This window comes from Quercus lobata, chromosome 4, assembly GCF_001633185.2.
Source record: "Quercus lobata isolate SW786 chromosome 4, ValleyOak3.0 Primary Assembly, whole genome shotgun sequence".
NCBI classification, from domain to species: domain Eukaryota; kingdom Viridiplantae; phylum Streptophyta; class Magnoliopsida; order Fagales; family Fagaceae; genus Quercus; species Quercus lobata.
The window spans coordinates 64,509,053-64,528,485 of record NC_044907.1 but is presented as its reverse complement, the minus strand read 5'-3'; the positions used below and the strand labels follow the sequence as shown (position 1 = coordinate 64,528,485).

The window sequence follows — 19,433 nt, the reverse complement described above, 5'->3', positions numbered from 1 at the left end:
CTCAAAAACATTATTTTTATGGAAGTCAAAGATAAATGAGTACTTAAAATTCTGCTCTATGGAAAATGGCATGGTTTATTCTTCCAACCAAAGAGTTGTTAGGAAAAGACTGAGTATGGATGATGAAGCCTGTACTTTTTACCACCAACAACCTGAACCTTTACAGCATGTACTATTCCTTGGTCCTTTCGCAGTAATCTCTTGTTCACTCACAGTGTAGCTATTTAAATTCACAGAATCGCAGTCAGGCAACAACAGAACAGTGTCGTGAGACCCACGAAGCAGTCACTAGAGCTAGTCTATGCCTCCAGCCAGTGAACCTGGGTTCATTGTGGTCGTCAGAGTTAAAAAAAAGGGATCAGCAATGGATGACGATGACGAATGTAATTTCCGGTGGCAGGAAGTTGATGGGTTGTGGTTGTGGGGTCAACGGCAGAGGGTGGCTAGGCTGCTGATACCATTTTGTGGAGAAAACGTATGTATTAGGTTGGTTGAATGAACCCTAACATATAACATATTACTGATATATATATATATATATATATATATATATAGGTATACACTGAGTTTACTGTTTTGTCCCTAGCTTTATACCCATAATATAATCAACAAATTTTTTGGGATACAATAATGCTGGAAGGGTTGCCTTTTGTAAATATAATGGCCATGTTTTAATCTTTCCACTTTCATCCTAAATTTCTCTTCCACAGGACACAGATGGTTGAGGACCATCTTATATTTATCTCCTTTTGGCAATACAATTGATGTTTATCCGGAGGGGAAAAGATAAGGGAAAAAGAAGCTAATTTTTACACAACTCCATTAAGTGCACAATAATGTTGTTACATGAAAATATTTTACATGTACTTACATATTGAGAAGAGATGCACTTTTTTGAGCTGGCAAAGTGCCACTTAAACGTATTATTTCCAAGAAACCTGACAATGAAAGGCAATGATACATTCTTTAATATAATGAGTATGTTGGCCCTAACAATATGCAAGTAAGAATATGAGGTATATTACAAATAAGCGAGCGAACTCAAACTGAAAAGTGAGTCTGGAATTTGTCCTCTAATATTGTTGAAACTCAAATCCCTGAAAACATAAAATAATACTATCAGATGGATTGATAAAAAAAAGTAATGGGGAAACTATTCTTTGCATGAGAGTGATTCAATAAAGTGCTACTTTGTATTCAGAGTAAAAGGCCAAAATGCATAAACACTCCTTGGGGTCTGGATTAGTTGCAAACTTGAAATCTCTGGGTTTTCAATTTTTCCTTGTAACTCCTTGAGGTTTTTATATTCCTGAAATTGACTCCTGAGATTAACTTATGCTTGCTCATGGTGACAAAAATGAGTCACTTGATCCTCAAATGATACCCAAAAAATGATTCAAGCCAATTGAAACACAAATAACAATAAAATGAAGAAAAAAAAATGCAATTTTTTCTTGGATTTGTTAAAGAAAACTTCTTCTATTTTATTGTTATTTGTGTTTCATTTAGAACAGATCAGTTGTTGGGAGTCATTCGATGGTCACGTGATTCTTTTTCACTGTTGATAGTTAACAGAAATTAGTCGTAGGGATCCATTTCACGAACATGGAAACTTCAGGGAATTGTAAGGAAAAATTAAAAGCCCATGGGATCAGTTAAAGGACCCATCCCAAGGAGTGTTTATGCATTTTGGTCAGAGTAAAATCGCATTCGAGGAACCTGTGATTTCCACAAAATTTATATTCACAGGGTTGTGAGAAATATAAAAAAATTATTATCTACAAGAAGTAATGAACAAATATGATCCTTGTGCAACAAGAGCAGGCAAAATTCAAGCAAGATGCATCATCCCTACAAGAAAGTAGGAACAAGAAAAGGACGGAAAAAAGATAAAATAAAACAAAAAGAATTTAGATCTCTCATTCAATTATAAACAGTGACTTCGTTTCGCAAGCCTCAGGGAATAACCTAATGATTATAATTTATATCATTTAATTTCATCAATAGTAAGATTTTAGTGTTGGGTTGTCCAGCCTCATAAATAACAGAGAGGTCTCTTAATCCATTGCTCTGGATTTGACTCAAGTTCAACATGACACATTTCCATCTCCACAATTATCTATAGTCACCATCAATGCGTATTACTTACAGAAATGACAGTTGTTGATATTCTCCTATATTGGATGGAATTGAATCTGAAATGTTATTATTCCTAAGCACTCTGCAAAACATGTAACTAATTTGTTATACCATAATCTGGAAGAGAAACCAAAAAAAAGAAAGGAAACAAATACAATCAGTATTAGGAAGATCTAAATTATAGCTGCTCTGGCGTTGTACAAGTTAATTAGAGATTTCATATCCTTCATAAATGCCAACGAAGAGCTTCCACCAGACAATTCACCAAGTCTCCTACAATGATATCACACATTAGATTGTTAGCTTAAGGAATCTGTAAAATAAAAACAAATTTAACTAGGAGATGTAAAATAAATCAATTTTGAATACTAGTATACTACACCTCCATCTCATATAAATGTGAGTTGTATATATGGGATTGATGTGGATAAAATAAAGATTACTCATAATAAGATAAGCCAACGGTTAAAAGTAGACGGATACAACTGAACCCGTTAGCACTCATTTGAAGACTATCGACGAGAGGGATATGTAGGGAGAAGCACCGGCAAGGCATACCCTGAGGCTGACGGGGTCATGAAGCTGACGGGGACATAAGGCTGAAGGAATCCTGAAGCTGACGGGGTCATAAGGCTGAAGGGACCCTGAAGCTAACGAGATTAAGACTGAAGGCATAAGGTAAGCTGATGACATTAGTAAAAGTTTACTTGCCAATCATGGTTGTGTATATAAGGAAATGTCTTGCTCTCCACGTTTTGAGATACCTAAGAGGGATTCATATATGGAAAGGATCCCGCAAAATACGCCCAAGAAGACTCCTATAAGGAAAAGACTTCTATTCCAAGGAAAAGAGGTCAACCCTCTACTACTATAAAAACCCAAGCACCCTCACAAATCAAGGTACGCATAATTTACCATTTCTAACACTCTAGAGTTATAAGAATAGTTCTAACTTGACCTTTGGAGGTTAGTTAGCCAGTACCACACCGATACTCTTTATGAGGTCTTCTCTTTTTTGTGCAGGTACTGTTTCGAGCATGCGAGGACTGTGTGGCTTACTGGTAATTTTTTCGGCATCATCAGTTGGTGCTGTCTGTGGGAAACGCAGTGTAAGCCATATTACCGCTTCCCAGACAAAAAGTTGCATGGTGCTCACCCACTCAATGGCAACCACTAACGACGTTCAAGAAGAGGAACCACCCACGACCACCCTCGAGAAGCAAGTTAAAACTCTCGCCGCCATTGTGGAGCGCCTTACCAGGCAAAACTGCGACCTAGAAGAATAGCTGCGCCAGAAAAATGCAGCATCGAACAACTAGGGGGCAGATCAAGAAGGAACCAGCGCTGACAGAAGGAATCAATAAGGACCCCAAGCAAGTAACGCCCCAAGCAGATTGGAGCGTCAGAACGTGAGCCTCCCTTCCCTTGCAGATACGGCTCCGCCACCTATTATCGCAGAGATGTAGGCGATGAAGGAATAAATGGAAGTTATGATGAACGCTCTTAAGGGACGAGTGTCTAGCGATCTTGACAACCTCATTAGCCGAACTGAGTCACCTTTCACCGCGCCCGTCAACTCTTTCCCCCTACCAAGTAAGTTCCGCATACCACAGATAGATAGTTATGACGGAGTCAGGGACCCTCTAGACCACCTAAAGACCTTTAAGACCCTGATGCACCTTCAAAGAGTGGTAGACGTGATCATGTGTAGGGCCTTCCCTACGACGCTGAAGGGTGCGGCAAGAATTTGGTTCAGCCGGCTGACACCTAACTCCATCAGCACCGTCAAGGAGCTAAGTGCTTAATTTACTGCACACTTCATCGGAGGACATTGGTATAAGAAGTCTACGGTTTGCTTGATGAGTATCAAGCAACGAGAGGAGGAAACGTTGAGGGCCTACATATCTCGCTTCAATAAGGGGGCACTCTCGATCGACGAAGCCGACGATAAGATACTTGTCGCAGCATTCACGAATGGCCTGAAGAAGGGTAAGTTTTTGTTCTCCCTGTAAAAAAAGACTCGAAGACCATGTCGGAAGTGCTTTAGAGGGCCACCAAGTATATGAACGCCGAAGACGCGCTCTTGGCCTGAGAAGAGAGGCCCAAGAAAAGAGAAAGGCAGGAAGACACCTAGGGCTGTACACGGTGCGGTGCGGCTGGTTATGGGGGGAATTTTTGCACCGCACCTATAGGGTGCGGTTTCCCTCATGCCTAACCGCACCTCGCATGTAAAGGGGCAGGAACCGGTCTACTCCAGTTTCGGTTCACCTTAACGGTGCAGTACGGTTAGTTCGGTGCAAAGTTAAAACAAACATATAAATTAAAAATTAAAAATAAAACAAATCAATCCTCAAATAAGCCACACGGAATTATCAAACAACCCAAATATTCGAAAAAAAAAAAAAACAAACATGTTCTATATATATATATATATATATCTAATTTCCACACAAAATTTTCAAACAAATTCCCAATATTTATAGAAGCATAGCAAGGAGCCAAGGAGAGGTAGCCTAGGTATTGAGCATTATACAAATTCACATACCTGTTATTGAGCATCAAAACATACTCTAGAAATTTCTATATAACAGCCATGATAGAGGAGAGAAGAGAGAGGAAAGCTTGGAGAACATTGCCATCAAGCTGTAGAAGACGTTGTTGGTGAGTGGTGGTGAGCAGTGGAGGTAGGTGGGAGAGAGGCGGAGATGTAGAGAGAGAGACAGATAGAGAGAGAGAGAAGAGGCGGATGAGAGAGAGAGAGTGAGGAGAGGTCTGCGTCTAACTAAAGATTTTTCAAATTTAACCTAACCTCTAAATAAAACGACGTCGTTCCTGGCGTTCCTTTTTATTTATTTATTTATTTTTTTTTTTATAATTCTAAAACTAAAACGATGCCGTTTTGAACTTGATGGTAAAATTTTATAATGGTTCCAAAATGGCGTCGTTTTGAATCAGATTTTTTTTTTAAAAAAAAATTAAATGAAATGGCGTCGTTTCTAACTAAATTAACCTAAACCCTACTTTTCCTCCTTCTTCCTTTGCTTCTTTCAATTTCACACCTCTCTCAGTTTCACGCCAAACTGGTACTCTCTCTCTCTCTCTCTCGCTCTCAATTTCTTTTATTTTTAAAACTGATGAATGATTATATATTATATATATATAAGTTAAATATATACATATCGGTTCGATTCGGTTTCTCTTCGGTTTGCAAATCTTGCTACCGGCCACCGCATCGGCCAACTTCGATAACGGAAAAAGCCTACCGATCATCGCGCTGAGAACCTTCGGTGGAGCTTTCAGTGGTCGGATTGGCGCGGTTTTGGGTGGTTTAGTCAGTGCCGGTGAATTCTTGAACAGGCCTAAAGACACCCGGTAGGACCAAGGCCAGAAGAAAGCAAGGATGGGAGATCGAAGGGATTAGAGACGTCTTAAGCCCCTGGGGGGAAGATTCACAAGCTTCACTCTGTTGACCGCCCCGATAGATCAAGTCCTAATGCAAATCAAGGACGAGGAGGCTCTGACGTTCCCTGGAAAGCTAAAGAGTGATCCCAAAAAACGTTCTAGGGATAAGTATTGCTGCTTCCACTGTGACCATGGTCACGATACGGCCAATTGCTATGATCTAAAGCAGTAGATTGAGGCCCTTATCAGACAAGGAAAATTGCAGAAGTTCGTTAGTAAGGAGAAAATAGATCCACCCCCACAAGACCAACACCCCCGACGGGATAATGAGCGATCGAGACCCCTGATAGGGGACATAAGGATGATCGTAGGAGGAACGATTACCGTTGGGTCATCCAAAAAGGCCCGCAAAACCTACCTTTAGATGGTACAAAATGTTCAGCTGACGGGGGCCGTGTCAAAGATAACACGAAGAGAAGGCCCCATTATCGGGTTCTCAGAAGAGGATGCGCGACGCCTTCATCATCCACATGACGATGCACTCGTCGTCAACTTACGGGTAGAAGACTACAACATGCACTGAGTGTTGGTCGACAACGGCAGTTTAGCAAATATTCTATACTACCCGGCGTTCCAGCAGATGAGGAATGACAAGGAACGATTGATTTCGACAAATGCCCCGCTTGTGGGTTTTGGAGGGAGCCGGGTATTCCCCCTGGGCGTAGTCACATTACCCCCAGCAGATAACCAAGGACGTAACATTCTTAGTTGTCGATTGCTCGTCTGCCTACAACGCTATCCTCGGACGACCCACGCTCAATTCGTGGAAGGCAGTAACTTCAACTTAACACCTGATGATTAAGTTCCCTACCGATTACGGAGCAGTGGAGCTGCGCGGAAGTCAGATGGCCACACGCGAATGCTACGTGGCCATGATGGAGATGGAGGATCAAGTCCAGGCCTTGAATATAGAAGAGCACCAGACGGTGATGGAGCCAGTAGAGAAGCTAGAAGAGATACCTTTTGACAGTTCCGATCTTGGCCGAACAACCAAAATTGGAACACTCGCTAACCCCGCAATCCGTCAAGAGCTCATGACCTTTCTCAGAGGCAATCGAGACGTATTCACCTGGAGCCATGAAGATATGCCAGGAATAGACCCTTCAGTCATGGTGCACAGGTAAAATGTATCGTCCTCCTTTCCACCTGTTCGATAAAAGAAGAGAGTGTTCGCCCTCGAATGAGATTAGGCCATAGCAAAAGAAGTCCGCAAACTATAGGAGGTAAGTTTCATTAGGGAAGTATACTACCCTAATTGGCTAGCGAACGTAGTAATGGTTAAGAAAGCTAGCGGAAAGTGGTGGATGTGCATGGGCTTCACCGACCTTAACAAAGCCTGCCCCAAAGATAGTTATCCCCTCCCAAGGGTCGACGTCCTAGTAGACTCAATGGCCAAACACCAGTTGCTAAGCTTCATGGATGCTTTCTCGGGGTACAACCAAATCCGAATACACGAAGCTGATCAGGAGAAAACTTCGTTCGTGACCAGTCAAGGTCTCTTCTGTTACAAAGTAATGCCATTCGGCTTGAAGAACGCGGGCGCAACGTACCAAAGACTTATGAACAAAATGTTCGCCTAGCAAATTGGGAGGAATGTCCAGGTCTACGTTGACGACATACTAGTAAAAAGTCGAAGGGAGGAAGACCATTTGGAAGATCTCAAAGAAACATTCAACACCTTTCGTTCTTACAACATGAAGCTCAATCCAGGAAAATGCGCCTTCGGGTGATGGCGGGAAAATTCCAAGGATTTATGGTATCCCAAATGGGGATCGAGGCAAACCCGGACAAAATCCGAGCCATTATGGAGATGGCGCCACCAAGAAATGTGAAGGAGGTACAAAGCCTCAACGGAAAAATAACAGCACTAAATAGGTTCATGTCAAGGGTGACGGACAAATGTTTGCCCTTCTTCTGTATGCTGAAGAGATCATTCGAGTGGACTGCTGAATGTCAGTAGGCATTCGAGGAGTTGAAGGCTTATCTCTCCTCCCCACCACTGTTGAGCCCATCACAGTCAGGAGAAGAGCTTTTTCTCTATCTAGCCATCTCCCCCGCAGCCATCAGCGCTGCCTTAGTCAGAGAAGAAGAAAAAGTACAAAAGCCCGTATACTACGCGAGCCAAGTGCTTCGCGGTGCTGAAGAAAGATACCCACCTATGGAGAAACTTGCCTTTGCATTAGTTTCGGCGGCCCGCAAGCTCAAACCATACTTTCAAGCCCATACGAGGAACGTCCTGACTGACAAGCCCTTGCGACGAGCAATGAGCAATCCTGAGGCTGCGGGTCGACTAGCGTTATGGGCTATAGAGTTGAGCGAATTTGATATCCAGTACTGCCCACAAACTGCCATCAAAGAACAGATCGTCGCAGACTTCATAGCAGAATTCACTCATGATGAAGACAAGGGGGCAGAAGAGTCCCCTCATTAGAGCATCTATAAGGACGGGTCATCCAACAGACAAGCCGGAGGGGCCAGCATCGTGCTACTATCGCCCGAAGGAGATACAGTTGAATGTATGGTCCGTCTCGACTTCTCCGCTACCAACAATGAATTAGAGTATGAAGCATTAATAGCAGGACTCGACCTCGCCAAAGCAACAGGAGTCGCAAGGGTAGTCATCTACTACGACTCTCAGGTCATTACTAACCAAATAAATGGAGACTACGAGTGCAAGGGCGAAAGGATGAAGAGGTACCTTGATCAAGTAAGGGCAAGAGTAGATGACCTAGAAGCCAAAATCATCCAAATCCCCAGAGGAGAAAACGAGCGAGCCGATCGCCTCGCAAAGGCCGCTTCAGCAAAACATATGGTCATCCCTGGTAATGTACTCTTTTTTGTTCAGCTTTCTCCACTAATAGATTCCAGCAACGTGTAAGAAATAGGCTCTAACAGTAGCTGGACTGCACCATTAATTTCATACTTAAAAAACGGGGTCTTACCATACTGAAAGGAGGTTGCAAGAAAGCTGAAGGTCTAGGCGGCAAGGTTTGTCTTAATAAAAGACGTCCTGTACAAAAGAGACTTCTTCCGACCATATCTGAGATGCTTGGGTATGGAAGAAGCAGACTACGTCATGAGGGAGGTACACGAAGGAATCTGCGGAAACCATTCAGGGTCAAGATCCTTGGTGCACAAGCTTGTGCAAGCAGGGTACTATTGGCCCACCATGCAGAAGGACGCCGAGGCTTATGTCAAGACCTGTGACAAATGCCAAAGGTTCAGCAATATTATTAGACAACCAACCGAAGAGCTGACCCTGATGACGGCCCCATGGCCGTTCGCATAGTGGGGATTAGATATTATGGGACCATTCCCTACAGCAATATGACAGCTGAAGTTCCTAGTTTTGAGCATTGATTACTTTACAAAATGGGTGGAAGCTGAAACTTTGGCCACCATTATGGAGAAGAACGTACGAAACTTTGTCTGGAGATGCATCATATGCAGGTTTGGCATTCCTAGAGTCTTTGTCTCGGACAACAGGAGGCAATTCGACAACGACTCCTTCCAGGATTTTGGCTCACAGTTAGGAATAAAGAACCACTACTCCTCTCCCGCCCACCCTCAGGCTAATGGCCAGGTCGAAGTCACGAACCGATCCTTGCTCAAGATTATCAAGACTTGGCTTAAGGGGGCAAAGGGTATATGGCCTGAAGAATTGCCAAGCATACTATGGGCATACAGGACGACAGCAAAGACATCCATAGGAGAGACACCGTTTCGGCTAACGTACGGAAGCGAAGCAGTCATCTTGGCCGAAGTTGGGCTTACGAGCTATAGGGTGCACAACCATGACAAGAACAAAAACGACGAGGCAATGAAACTACAGCTTGACCTAGTGGACGAGATTAGGGTAGCGGTAGAACAAAGGCTCGCTAGGTACCAGGACCGCATGGCCAAACACTACAATTCTCGGGTTCGACACAGAGACTTCCAAGTTGGAGACCTCGTTCTTAGAAAGGTTATGGGCGCCGCTAGGGACCCTACCCAAGGGAAGCTCGGCCCCAATTGGGAAGGACCTTATCGAGTTACGTCGTGGTAGAGGAAAGACATTTACCACCTAGAGACGTTAGACGGACAGAAGCTGTCACATCCATGGAACACCGAGCACTTAAGAAAGTATTACCAGTAGAAGCGGCAACCTGAAGACCAATCTTTTTTATTTACATTTCAGCAAATTTTAGTCTTATTCCTCAGTTTTATCATTTACTTTAGTTTTTTGCAACAATACCTCTTTTTCGTTTTAAACCCAAAAGGCAGGATTTGGTTTTAGAACTATTTTTATTTACAAATGCATGGCAATAAGAGGAGTTTATTCAAAATTGCTGAAGTATCTATTTTAGAAATCTACAGTTTAAAGTTCACAAAAGTGGACGACTAAGTTCACAAAAGTGAACAACAAAAACGACTAAGTCCATAATGTACAGACTAAAAAGCTGACAGTCTCACTAAATAGATGAGACTATTATCATATGGACAAGGTTCTAAAACCAACAGGCCTACAAAGATGACAAACTCATCAAGTCCATAACAGACTAAAGCTAAAAAGCTGACGGTCCCACTAAATAGATGAGACTATCATCATATGGACAAAGTTCTAAAACCAACGGGCCTACAAAGATGACAAGCTCATCAAGTCCATGACGGACTAAAGCTAAAAAGCTAACGGTCTCACCAAACGGATGAGGCCATTGTAGAACCAACGGGCTTACTTTAAGTCCATAAGATGATTGGAAATTAGAAAATTGATAGTCACATTAAAGTAAGTAAAATAATAAAAATGGTGACGATTGACGGGCGAGGCTGTAAAGCCGACGGGCTACAAGCGACGGAACCATTACTTGGATAATGCAACCAAGCTGACGGACCTAGAAAAATGACAAACAAGGTTCTAAACCCAAGGGGAAAGCCCGTGAAATTGACGAGACTATCCAGCCCAAAAGGATAAGATGGACATGCTCATAAATCACAAAAAGGCTATACCAACGGAGTCTCCAAACCAGTTCGAAAAACTGATGGGGTTTCTAAAACAGATGGGAATGTTTACCAGGACTTCGTCTAGCACAATCACTGATTAAAAAAAAAAAATGAAAACAATGGGAATAACGTGCCATATAATAAATGCAGCTGTATACAAACAAAAGCCCAAAAAAAAAACAAACAGGTACTTAAACGATTGTTTGAAAAGTAATTGAAATACACATTAAACGATTGTTTGCAAAACGATTGAAATACAAATAAAAAGAACTAAGAAGCAGGAGCGTCAGTAGGATTCCCGTCAGCTTGTTGATTTTCAATGTCTACAATCATAGCTGGAGTCTTGGAAGCAAGAGTAGGAGGGTTTGCAGCAGGCTGGGCTAGAATGACACCGTCATCCTTTGGAGTAAGATTTGGCTCGGGGGAGCCATTATCTCCATCATCCATTGTAATTTCGAACAGGTCTAGCTTTGGGAATGCTGACGCGACCTGCTTAAGGCAATCGTCAAACCCAGTGCCATAATACCCGGCACAAGAGTTAATGAACGATTGCGACGCTTTAAAATCTTGAACCACGTCAGTCCTAACCGTCTGCACCCTTCGGCCTAGATCTGTCACCTCCTCCTGGAGCTTTTCATTCTAACGGTTAGCCTCCGCCAGCTTCTCCTTAACTTCCTTTAGCTCTTGGTTTAGCGTACGGACGGCATCCTTGTATTGCCCCTGTTCATTCATCAGATTGGTATTATGCTTCCGGACCCGGGTGACGACTCCCTCCTTGGCAACGCAACGATCTTGAAGGGCCTTCACACGCACCAAGGCCTGAGAAGAGAATACAGACGTCAGTCAGAGTTTATCAAAACAAAAATAAAACCAATTCGATCAAAAGGTAGCAAGCATACCCTGGTGAGATCAAAAAGGGCTGACACCACTAAATCATTCGTCCCCAATCAATCACAAGGCCCTATGTCCGTCGGTTTTATGAAGGATCCAACCTCCCCGACGGCATAGTCCTTATAGGTCAAGAGGCAGCAGGGACCTTCATTGACGGGACCTGAGGAGGTCATTACCGCCTTGACCGCACCATGGCTTGGCTTAAGAGGGGATTTTTCCTTAAGAGTACTATCCCCAGGAGTGACGGCGGCCTTCTTAGACGAACGGTCATCACTCCCGTCGAGCTTCCTCTTTGTAAGCTTAGCAACGGTCTTAGGGATTGACGATGTTTGCCCCCCTGCCTCCTTTGCCCTCTTCTCCTCCTTCCGATGGGCTGCGACAGTCCTCACCCTCTATTTAGCAGATTCCATCTCTACACAAAAGAAAAAAGTTAGAACAACAGACGGAGGAGTAGACTGACGGAGGTAATAAGAAATCTACTCACATCGGCGAGAAAATTCGTCCAACTTTCGGGCTTTAGCTGACGGTTCTGGACCCCCACAGTATAAATGAATAGTGTCAAGGGTGATCAAATCCCTACACTTACGTTCCTCCAAAGGGATTTCCAGAACCCGATGGATGAACTCCTCCTATTCGTCGGTTATGTGGGGACGGGTATTAGCTGAAAAGAAAAAGAGAAAGAATGTTAGCAGCGTCACTTTAAAGCTAAAGAAACATGGTTGACGAGATTAACCTGAATTCCTGTCAAAGTCCCAAGTGTTGTCAAAATAACCATGGGGCATTGCCGCCCATTCCTCCTGACGGCAAACCCAATCTATCCCCTCAACAAAGAAATATCTACTTTTCCAATTCCTATTGGAGTCTGGCATATCTGATACTAGCCTCAAACTTTTCTCCCGGGCATTAAAATGATATATCCCCTTAGACGAGGCGATGTGATGGGGTCTGTAGCAGTAAAAGAATTCGTCCAAGGTAAGCTGACAGTTTCCTCCGCTAAGGCGACCCTACATGAATTCAGCACCTATGAAAGTTCTCCAGGCATTCGGGGCAATTTGAGTGATGGACAGGCCTAGAAAATCCACTAGCTGAAGGTGTATGGCCGTCAGCGGCAGTCTTAGACCCGTAGCAAACATGGCATCATATATGCCAACGTCAGTGGTTCTCCCTGAGTAACATCTCTCATCCTCTCTAGGGAGACAGATCGGGATATGGTCCCGAATTTGGTAGCAGGCGCGCAACTCCCTAAAAACCTTATCACTCATCATGGGAAAGAACTTGTTGATGGCCCAATCCTCAGGAAGAATGAAAGGACGATTATCCCCTAGACCCTCTGAGGTCCCTCCACTAGATTCCTCATCACCGTCAACATCATCCCCGTCAACATCAACATCGTCCCTGTCACTTTCATTCTCCCTTCTTCCCTCTTCTACTTCGTCCTTACCCCCCTCAGTATAACTCTTATCACTGTCGGGAGATTGGGCCAACGTTTCTCTCTTTAACGAAGGTGAGAAGTCCTCTAACTCATCACCCGAACCAAAGGCCTCATCGTAACCCGCTCCTTCGCGGACTGACGACTCCTCACACGACGCGTCACTTGATATCTGACTACCTACAAGTGACGGATCCAATCTAAGTACCTAAGCTGACGTCCTCACTAAGGAAGTATTCAACCATAAGCAAAAGTGCAAAAAAGAAGGAGAGGAAATAGGAACTTACTGGTAAGTTGACCTTCTGAAAAAGAACGACTTCAAGGATAGCAACGGATAAGCTGACGGAAGTAAAGGATGAGTTGACGAAATTAAGGGCGACGGTCTCTCTCTCTCTCAGATTAGCAAGGATGAAATAGAGAAAATGAGGAGGATGCGCCACTTATATATGGAATAGAAGGGCGCGGAAGACGAAGCGGCACCTTCGTCAGAAGCGAAGCCAATAAGAATATGCCACTTGTCCAAAGCATTAAATGCACGGCAGCTCGAGGAGTCCCTCATAAATTATTTTCCTGCTCCTTTAAAGAATCAACTCCATAACCCGTCAGTATAAAAGGTGACGAGGATATGGAGTAGGGGGCAACTGATGTGGATAAAATAAAGATTACTCACAATAAGATAAGCCAACGGTTAAAAGTGGACGGATACAACTGAACCCGTCAGCCCTCATTTGAAGACTATCGACGAGAGGGATATGTAGGGAGAAGCACCGGTAAGGCATACCCTGAGGCTAACGTGGTCATGAAGCTGACGGGGACATAAGGATGAAGGAATCTTGAAGCTGACGGGATCATAAGGTTGAAGGGACCCTGAAGCTGACGGGATTAAGACTGAAGGCATAGGATAAGTTGACGACATTAGTAAAAGTTTATTTGCCAATCACGGTTGTGTATATAAGGAAATGTCTTGCTCTCCACGTTTTGAGATACCTAAGAGGGATTCCTATATGGAAAGGATCCCGCAAAATACACCCAAGAAGACTTCTATAAGGAAAAGACTTCTATTCTAAGGAAAAGAGGTCAACCCTCTACTACTATAAAAACCCAAGCACCCTCACAAACCAAGGTACGCATAATTTACCCTCTCTAGCACTCTAGAGTTGTGAGAATAGTTCTAACTTGACCTTCGGAGGTTAGTTGGCCGGTACCACACCGGTACTCTCTGTGAGGTCTTCTCTTTTTTGTCTGTGAGGTCTTCTCTTTTTTGTGTAAGTGCTGTTTCGAGCGTGCGAGGATTGTGTGGCTTACTGGTGATTTTTTCGGCATCATCAGGGACTTTTAAAAAATGTTACCTTTATATGAGAGGAAAGCATATTGTACAAGGGCATTAAATAATTTTGTAAGATTACTCACAAGTCAGTCAGGGAATTCAAGTTGGAGAATGTTAGGGGTATCGGACCTTCAAAGGAGTTTCCTTGTAGCCTACTAGAAAAGCATTTTGGAGTAGTTAATCATAAATTGTGCACAAACACATCTTTATTGGTAGATTATACAAGTAAACTTTTGCTTTTCATATATTACCATGAGCAAATCATTGATTAATTGATAGGAGTCAATTATGGGATTTAAATTAATCAATAATATTGATTTATCAAAAAATATAATTGATTTACATTTGACTTTTGAGTAAATTCCATTATAAATAAAGGTTCCTTATAAAAATAAATATATGTTAGCCTCATCACACGTGCTCTACACGTGTGATGAGGCTTTTATTTATTTATTTTGAGTTTAATGTAATTTTTCAATCTAAATATATTTATTGTTAGTAAGGTTACATAGGAATGAATTTTTGAGAAACTAAAATTTAGAATTTGAAATGGAGTAGACTGCTGGTTTTAGTGTGTGCTAAATTTTAAGAAAAAAATGTATCAAACATGCATGGGATATATTTAAATAAAGAATGTGCTAAAGTTTAGGAAAAAAGTTTCTCTAGTAGTTTTTATTTTATTTTAATTTTGTTAAATTACAATTTTAATCCCATTTTTTACTTTTTAAGAATAAGGATTATCTAATTAGATTATGGGTATTTTTGACATTTTTTTGAAATTATAATTAATTTTCAGAATCATTTTAATATATAAAGATAAACTAAAGCATTTTAACTTTTGGTTGACCTTATAACATTGGTCCACATTAAAGTCTCACAATTTTACCCGTCATTATTTTCATTTTATTTTTTAAGTGAATGCCAGAATTTCATTTAGATGAGGATAAAAACAGCGAATTTTTTTTCTAAATAACAATAAATATTAAAAAATTTAGTTAGTTGTCACGTTTCAAAATAATGTTGAAAACTAGCATCTCGAGTGTCTAAAACTCGAGTTCCAAGATAAAAGATAAAAATCAAGTTTTTAAGTCTCGATTTGTAAATGGATTAGTTTAAAGTGGGAAAAAATCAAGCTGAAAATCGAGTTTTAAAGACTCGATTTCCATAAATTGAATAAAAAAGCCGCTATAGGGCTATAAAATGTCACTATAGGGCTTAAAAACGCCACTATAGGACTCCCTAAACCTGTACTTATAAAAAAAAAATTTGCAGGAAAACGCCGCTATAGGGCTTTAAAACGTCACTGTAAGGCTTGAAAACGCCACTATAGATGAAATTTTTTTTGCATAAAACTTGAGTCTTAAAGACTCGAGATCTATGTGGCATTTTCACACTCGCAAAACAAGTCATTTGGACTCGAGTTTCCTTTATTGTTTCAAACATTGTCTAACTAACTATATACAATTCTTTTGCACAGCTATTTTGCACATTACCTCTAAAAACAGCCCATCTTGAGTTACTATATGCTCAATAATACAAGGAGTCTCCTCTATCCAAGATCTGAATTGATAATACGGTGATTCCATTTCCTTCACAGATTTCTCTAAGGACCTCTAGCTTTGCATCCTCTCGTTCTGCACACCCTCTGAGATCTCAACCTTCGCTTGCACCACCAATCGGTTAGTTTTGATGTGTCGAAACAAAGCCAAGCTCTAGTTCACCATCTGTCACAGGCGGTGGGCCTCCAGGACCCAGATTAGAAGATGAGGTTCACTAGCTCCTAGGGATTAATTTTGTGCTCAAATTAGAGTTTTTTTTCTTTTAGTAATGCATATTCTAGCTTATGCATGGCCTGAGAATTTTTAAATCTGAAAACGGGAAGAGAAAGTGCTCTAGGCTAAAGCCCAACGAAGTCATTAAGTATGGGCCTTTAAATGTAGAAACCCGGGTGCCCACTCCTCCTATTTTTAATAGGATTGTTTCTGCTAGGCTTGACGAGGCCCACACATTGGCTCCAGAAGACCCTAAAGGCAAAGGGCCTTTAGTCCAACCCTTAATCCAACCCGTAACCCAGCCTTTAGTCCAGCCCATAGCCCAACCTTTGTATGTGCTGGGGTCTCAAGTTCTGAAGCCGATGGAGAATCAACTGGGCAAGAGTGAGTCTTGGGGTCTGCCGCCGTTAGAGAGACAAGTGGGTGGGAGCTCAAGTAGCGATGGGATGATGTCGATGAGAGTTTTTGGTGATCCAGAGACCGGAAAAGGCTTGGCATCAAGGTTGTTAGAGATATATATATATATATATATATATTAAACATATATTAGCCCAATGTAATAGGCCCAAGCCCAGTCCTGCTTGTACTATTAGTTTAGGATTTAGTCGCCTATATATACTCATGTTAGGGTTCATTGTAACACATGAGGTTATTGTACTACACTCTAATATATTAAAGATGTAACACTTAAGGGATTCTTCCGTGGATGTAGGCCGTCAAGACTGAACCACGTAACCCTCGTGTTCTCAGTGTTCCTCTTCTATGCTTCCTCTTCCGCATCTACTCTAGCATACATAACATGGTATAACACATCACGTTGCTAATATTCATAATAATAATTAATATTTAACAAAGGTTTAGCTCTGCCACAGTTAATCTCAACTCCGTCAAGGCTGTTTTTCCTATAGTCACGGGCTTTGATGCTGAGGTAACTCATGGAATAGGAATTATTCATCCTACTATGTCATTATCTTTACCATCTAGTCTTTATTATCTTTTAATCTGATCTCTATTATTCAATTCACTAAGGCCACATGGTGTTCTATAAGACTATAACCTTTGATTCAACTTCTTGTGTCTTTCAGGATCTCAAGACCAAGAATACGGTCGGTTCGGTGGATGAGAAGGACAAATTGTACAATTTGGATCCTAATGGCTCTATCCATCATCTCCCCTGCTTTTAGGGTCCGTTTGATTGGAAGGGTAGAAAATTTGGAGGATAGAAAATGGGTAAGGAAGAGAAAAATAGAGTATAAAAAAAATTTAGTTTTCTCTCGTATGCGTTTGGTTGAAAGGATGGAAAATGGAGAGATAAATAACTTATTTATTTGAATGAGAAGAAAAATAAGAGGATAAAAAATGAAGTTGGTATAAATTTACAGTTATGTCCCTATTAAATATACAAAAAAATCACACATTTAAAAAAAAAAGTGTATGAATGGTACTTTATTTATACATAAAAATAAAAATAAAAAACATAAGAAGTTTAAGAACCCAAAAAAAAAATTATTAAAAAAAAAAAATAACAGTTTGAGAAAAGAAAGGATAAGCACATGATAAAAGAAAAGAAAAAAAATAATAAAAAGCTGAAGAAAGATAAACACAAAAGAAAAAGAAAATACGAAGATAAGCGCGTGCACACACAAAATAAATAAATAAATAAAAATAAAGAAAGGATTAAGCATCAGCAGATCAGCACAAATGAAAAAAAGAAACGGAATGAACAACAAAAGAATCTTATAAAAAAAAAATGACAAAAGAAGCTTAGAAGGAAAGAAAAGTTCAAAAACTTTGAGCGCTAGCTTGGGCAATTTCGTCCAAAATATTGCTAAACATTTTCTCGTGTTTTCACCCCAAATTGGGGTGATTCAATTTTGATGGGCCTAGAGAGAAAACTGCTGGCCCACCATGTTTTCCCCCTTTCTCTCCTCTCAACCAAACATGCATATTATCCATTTTCTCTCTTCTACTTTCTATCCACCTTATTTTCAACCCAACCAAACATACCCTTAGTGCTATCGTGTCTCCATGAGAAGGACAAACTCAAGTCAACCATTCCTACTTTAAGTCTTAAGTCTAGTCTTGAATGTGAAACATATCAACTAGGAAAACATCACCTTAGTACCTTTCCGAATTATAGTCTTGATTCTCAATCTAGCTCCTTCGATGTAGTCCACACAGACATATGGAATTCCTCCCGTGCTTCTACTTTGAATGAATTTCCTTATTCGGTTATACTTTTTTACGACAAAATGATTGGCATGGTTGATTTTTTTAAAAATAAAAATAAAAATAAATTCTGAGTTTCCTTATATTGTTTCTTAATTTCTATGATGAAATCTTGGTTAAATTTAACAAGATCATTAAGATTCTACTCTTTGTTTGATGCATTAGAATATACTTCCTATTTAATATGAATGTACCAAAGCACTTCTAGGGGTGACACCTTTTCTATCACATGTCAACTAATTGATCGTATGCCTTCCACTATCCTAAATAATAAGTTTCCATTTTCTCTTTTATATCCTAATTTTACTCTTCTGTTACTCATGTAATTGGTTGTATTGCCTTTGCTCATGCCCTTGATGAGGAATTAAATGTTCTTCACTACAATTAGTGTTCTTCACTACAATTACTATTGATGAGGAATTAAGTGTTCTTCACTACAATTAGTCCTAGGATCCTACTACTCTTACCCCTAAGAAAGAAATGTTAAGTTTTCATTAGGTTTACATTGTTAAGTACCTCCTTGATGGTTCTATTAAAGGCCTTAAGTCACGCATTTGGTTGCAAAAAGGTATACACAAACACATAGTGTTTGATCATCTGGAGACCTTCTCCCATGTGTCACGTCTCAATTATGTCCAAATCATACTTTCTATAGCAGTTAATTGTTCTTGGACTTTTTATAAACTTGATATAAAGAATGCATCCCTTCATGGAGAACAATAGGAGGAAGTGTATATGTTGTTACCAGTAGAGAGCACCTCGTATGTCGCTTGTGAAAGGCCTTGTATGGCCTGAAGCAATCTCCCTTTGCATGGTTTGATCAAGTCAATGTTCAACTTTGGATGGATTATGACATTGATCATTCAATCTTTGTTCGTCACACCAGCACCGGCATTATCTCCGGCAATGACTCCATAGGTATTACTAATTTCAAAAGTTATTTAGGTAAACAATTTCATACGATGGACCTCTATGATCTTAGATAATTTCTCAATATAGAAGTTGTTCATCCTTCTAAGGGCATTTTTTTTGTCTCAAAGAAAATGTGTTCAATCTTCTGTCTAAAATTGGTCTCTTTGGTGCTCGACATGTTGATACTCCTATATTCTCTACTTCTAAAATTGGTGATAAACAAGGTGATCCATTTCCCGATTTCGGTCGATACTGACAGTTGGTTGGGAAGTTGATTTATCTTACCATTACT

The 19,433-nt window shown here is 40.9% G+C and overlaps 1 pseudogene; it reads right to left on the bottom strand.

The window, feature by feature from the left end:
* The window catches only part of LOC115985594, a 42,063-nt pseudogene extending 27,570 nt beyond the window's left edge, over positions 1 to 14,493 (bottom strand).
* Positions 14,494 to 19,433: the final 4,940 nt, after the last annotated feature.